General features: G+C 36.8%; 1 pseudogene; it reads right to left on the minus strand.

Annotated features, from left to right (window-relative positions):
* Window positions 1-267: 267 nt before the first annotated feature.
* On the minus strand, window positions 268-1,394 carry LOC112918398 (large ribosomal subunit protein eL32-like; annotated as a pseudogene).
* Between the last annotated feature and the right edge of the window lie 4,281 nt (window positions 1,395-5,675).

The raw sequence follows: 5,675 nt of genomic DNA on the forward strand, positions 1-5,675 counted from the left end.
TCAGTCCAAGGTGACTTCCTCCTCTGGGGTTTGAAGGGCATTGGGTCCGGTTGGGGAAGTCCAAAGGAGAGGTCTAAGGGTCTGCGTCAAGCTGTCAGCAGGTCATTGGTCCATTGACGTCCCAGGTGGAGGTGGTGACAGGAACCTCAGCCATTTGGGGTATCCGCCGTCTTGAGGAGTTTCTCTTCCCGCCTGGCCCCAACATATACTATTTTTTTGGTAGTTTTATGGTTTTATTAACACAAATATGACACGCACATAAGCCGTCTATTCATTTTCATCGCTAGGCAGCCTGGCATTGGGATTGGTGACTCTGATGGCCAGCTGGGCTGCTCGTTCCACCATGGCTTTGCAGTTCTTGGAGGATACATTGTGCGAGCAATCTCTGCACAATAAGGTTTGTTGCACATCAGCAGCACTTCAAGCTCCTTGACATTGTGGACTAGGAACTTCCGGAAGCCACTGGGCAGCTTGTGCTTTGTTTTCTTGTTGCTCCTGTAACCAATGTTGGGCATCAAGATCTGGCCCTTGAATCTTCTACGTACCCTATTGTCAATGCCTCTGGGTTTCCACCAGTTGCGCTTAATTTTGACATATCGGTCTGACTGGTGCCGGATGAACTTCTTGGTCCTCTTTTTAATGATCTTGGGCTTCACTAGAGGTCTATATATATATATATATATATATATAAAAGCTTAGGCCCAAAATTTTGTTTTTAGTAAAAAGTATAGTATTCGTTCTTACTGTTACATATTGTCATTACATTTCCCTCTATCATTTGTATTAGTTTCAGAACACTTAAAAATTTTTGTCTTTGAATCATAAGTTCAAGTTAATGAGAATAAGCATGAGATGTTTGACCTACGGAATTTGACTTTTACAGATATTCATTCTTTTTTATCTTCCTTATACTATGGAGGGTCTCTTAAATTATCCTTGGACATTATTTTCCATATTGTTCTATCATGACCCATTAATGCAAACTTTGGTGTCTCCTAGTAAGAAAATTTCCTTCAGAATTTCTTCTAGAATGACTGGCATTCCTCTAAAATTGCCACCTGGGAGCTTTCCTACAGGGCCCTGCCAACAGTTTATATGCTTGAAAAAATGAACAATGACTGATGATGCCAAATTCACATCCAGTCAGTACTTGCAATCTCTCAGCTATATGCTCTGCTTTAAGTCACATAACCCACAGATAGACTCACCAGGAGTCACTGGGGGATGAAAATAAAATATAACTAGACAGTGGTGTTGCAAAGAAAGGTTTCCTTTTTAGATTTGAGAACCACTCCAGCCCGTGTAACTCCACCTACGGCTCTTTCATCCCTTAAGGTATAACATAATTCATAGTCCGTCTCAATTGCCCATCCCCCACCCCCTGTCAGCTTCATAATCCCAATGTGAGTTCACAAGGAGATGACAAGATTCATACTTTTATCAGGTTCCTGGCTTATCTGATGATTCTTGGTGAGAAATTACATGAGCTTGCTTTGAATGTTGTTCTATTCTGTAATCTAGAGTTTTGCTGTCTTATCTATCCTTGGGCAGTAGGCGCCTTACTAGATAGATCATGACTGATTGCAAAATTATGACAAAAACATTGCCAAGTTGCAGTGCACTCTTTAACAAACTACTTACTTAATTGCTATCTCATTGCTAGAATTACTCCATTTTTTGTGACATGCTACACTCTAAAATCGAAATTTTGACCATAATGAAAATCCAATGCTTCCAGGAGTTTATGGCAATGGCTGGAGGGCAAAATTTTATTTATTTATTTATTTATTTATTTATTTATTTATTTATTTAGTGTTTTACTTTTTTTAAATTTAATTTTAAATTTTCATTTTATTTAAATTCAGTTAATTAACATATAATGTATTATTGGTTTCAGAGGTAGAGATTAATGATTCATTAGTCTTATGTAACACCCAGTGCTCATTACATCACATGACCTCCTTAATGTCCATCATCCAGTTACCCCCTCCTCCAACCCCTTCCCCTCCAGTAACTTTCAGGTTGTTTCCTATGATTAAGATTCTCAAGTTTTGTATGGTTTGTCCCCCTCTCTGATTTTGTCTTGTTTAATTTTTTTCCTCTATTCCCCTATGATCTTCTGTTTTGTCTCTCAAATTCCACGTAGAAGTGAGATCATATGATGGTTGTCTTTCTCTGAATGAGTTATTTCACTTAGCATGATATCCTCTAGTTCCAAACATGTTGTTGCAAATGGCAGGATTTTATTTTTTGATGGCTGAGTAGTATTCACTTGTGTGTGTGTGTGTGTGTGTGTGTGTGTATATATATATATATATATATATATATATCATGTCTTCTTTATCCAATCATCTGTCCATAGACATCTGGGCTATTTCCATAGTTTGCTTATGTGGACATTGCTGCTATAAACATTGGGTGAAGGTGCCCCTTCAGATCACTGCATTTGTATCTTTGTGGTCAATTCCCAGTAGCGCAATTGCTGGGTCATAGGGTAGCTCTATTTTCAACTTTTTGGGGAACCTCCACACTGTTTCCAGACTGGCTATACCAGCTTGCCTTCCCACCAACACTGTAGGAGACAGTTCCTCATTCTCTGCCTTTTGTCAACATCTGTCATTTCCTGACTTGTTCATTTTAGCCATTCTGACATATGTGAAGTGGTATATCCTTGGGGTTTTGATTTGTATTTCCCTGATGCTGAATGATGTTGAGCATTTTTTCATGTGTCTTTTGGCCGTGTGTATGTCTTCTTTGGAGAAATGTCTGTTCATGTCTTCTGCTCACTTATTGATTGGATTATTTATATTTGGGTGTTGAGTTTGGTAAGTTCTTTATAGATTTTGGATACTAGTCTTTTATTTGATATGTCATGTGCAAATATCTTCTCCCGTTCTGTTGGCTATCTTTCGGTTTTCTCAATTGTTTCCTTTTTACTTTGACGAAGTCCCAATAGTTCATTTTTGCCTTTTTTTCTTGCCTTTGGAGATGTGTCTAGCAAGAAGTTCCTGCGGCCAAGGTCAAAGAGGTTGCTGCCTCTGTTCTCCTCTAGGATTTTGGACTCCTATCTCACATTAAGGTCTTTCATCCATTTTGAATCTAATTTTGTATATGGTGTAAGGAAATGGTCCAGTTTCATTCTTCTGCATGTGGCTGTCCAATTTTTCCAACACCATTTGTTGAAGAGACTGTTTTTTTTTTTTCCATTGGATAGTCTTTCTTGCTTTGCCAAAGATTAGTTGACCATAGTGTTGAGGGTCCATTTCTGCATTTTCTATTCTGTTCCATTGATCTGTATGTCTGTTTTTGTGACAGCACCATACTGTCTTGATGATTACAAGGGCTAGTAATAGGGTTTGAAGTCCCTTCAAACCCCAATAGGGTTTGAAGAATTGTGATGCCACCAGTTTTGCTTTTTTGTTTTGTTTTGTTTTCTGTTTTTTTTTTTTTCCCAGTGTATCTTTGGGTATTTGGAATCTTTTCTGGTTCTATACAAATTTTAGGAATTTTTGTTCTAACTCTATGAAATAAGTTGATGGTATTTGGATAGGAGTTGCATTGAATGTATAGATTGCTCTTAGTAGCAGAGTCATTTAACAATATTTCTCTTCTAATACATAAGTATGGAATGTTTCTCCATTTCTTTATGTCTTCTTCCATTTCTTTCACGAGTGTTCTATCGTTTTCTGAGTACAGATGTTTTGCAACTTTAGTTAGGTTCCTAGATATCATATGGTTTAGGGTGCAATTGTAAATGGGATGAACTCCTTAATTCCTCTTTTTTTTCTGGCTCACTGTTACTGTAATCCAACTGATTTCTGTGCATTGATTTTATATCCTGCCACTTTGCTGAATTCCTGAATCCCGATTGATTTGCAGATGTTGAACCACCTTTGCAGCCCAAGAATAAATCCCACTTGGATGCGGTGAATAATCCTTTTAATATACTTTTGAATCCTATTGGCTAGTGTATTCTCTGCTTTGTTCAAGCCCCACTAGTATCTTTATAATAATTATTCTGGACTCTAATTCTCACATCTTACTTATGTCCATACTGATTAGGTCCATAGCAGTGAGTACTGCCTCTTGTTCTCTCTTTTGAGATGAGTTTTTCTGTCTTGTAATTCTATCCAAAGAAGAATAGATGTATGAGGGAACAACATGTTAAAATGGCAATAATGATTCCAGAGAAATATAAACTAGGCAAATCAGAACAGACCCTGTTGCTTCATTATTAGTGTATAGAAATGCAACTGTTTTCTGTACATTGATTCTTGTATCCTGCAACTTTATTGAATTTGTTTATCAGTTCTAGCAGTTTTTTGGTGAATCTAAGGGTTTTCTATATAGAATATCATGTCAGGGGCACCTGGGTGGCTCAGTCAGTTAGGCATCTGCCTTCAGCTCAGTGCATGATCCCAGGATTCTGGGATTGAGCCCCACATCATGTTCCCTGCTCATTAGAGAGCCTGCTTCTCCCTCTCCCTCTGCCTCTCCTCTAGCTTATGCTCTCTCTCTTGCTCACTCTCTCTAAGAAATGAATACAATCTTAAAAATATATATATATTTATATCATATAAATATTGTATTATATACATATATAATATATAATATATTTTAATGAAAGTTTAACTTCTTTCTTGCCAATTTGGATGCCTTTTATTTCTTTTTCTTGTCTGGTTGCTGTGCCTAGGACTTTCAGTACTATGTTAAATAACAGTGGTGAGAGTGGACATCCTTGTCTTTCTTGACTGTAGTGGAAGAGCTCTCAGTTCTTCTCCATTGAGGATGATATTTGCTTTTTAAAAATATATGGCCTTTATTATGTCAAAGTATGTTCCCTCTATCCTTACTTTGTTCAGGGCTTTATCATGAATGGATGTTGTACTTTGTCAAGTGCTTTTTCATTATTGAAATGATCATATGGTTCTTATCATTACTTTCATTAATGTGGTGTGTCACATTGATTAATTTGTTAATATTGAACCACCCTTGCAGCCCAGGCATAAATCCCACTTAATCATGGCGAATGACTTTTTTAATGTATTGTTGGATTCAGTTTGCTAGAATTTTAATAAGAATTTTTGCACCCGTGTTCATCAGGGATATTGGCCTATAGTTTTCTTTTTTAGTGGAGTCTTTATCTGGTTTTGGCACCAGGGTAACGCTGGCCTTTTAGAATGGGTTTGGAAGTTTTCCTTCCTTTTCTATTTATTGGGATAATTCAAGAAAAATAGGTATTAACTCTCATTTAAATATTTGGCAGAATTCATCCGTGAAGCCATCTGGCACTGGACTTTTGTTTGTGGGGAATTTTTTGATTACTGATTCAATTTCTTTGCTGATTTTTGGTCTGCTGAAATTTTCTATTTCTTCCTGTTTCCATTTTGGTAGTTTAGATGTTTATGAATTTATCTATTTCTTCTATATGGTCCAATTTGTTGGCATAGCATTTTTCATAATATGCTCTTATAATTATTTGCATTTCTGTGGTATTGGTTATTTTTCCTCTCCCATTGTAATTTTATTTATTTGGGTCCTTTTGCTTTCCATTTTGACAAGTCTGGATAGATGTTTATTATTTTTTTTTCAAAGAGCCAGCTCCTGGCTTCATTTATCTGTTCTATTGTTTGTTTTTTTGTTTTGTTTTTGTTTCTGTATCATTTATTTCTGCT

Source organism: Vulpes vulpes, chromosome 3, assembly GCF_048418805.1.
Source record: "Vulpes vulpes isolate BD-2025 chromosome 3, VulVul3, whole genome shotgun sequence".
NCBI classification, from domain to species: domain Eukaryota; kingdom Metazoa; phylum Chordata; class Mammalia; order Carnivora; family Canidae; genus Vulpes; species Vulpes vulpes.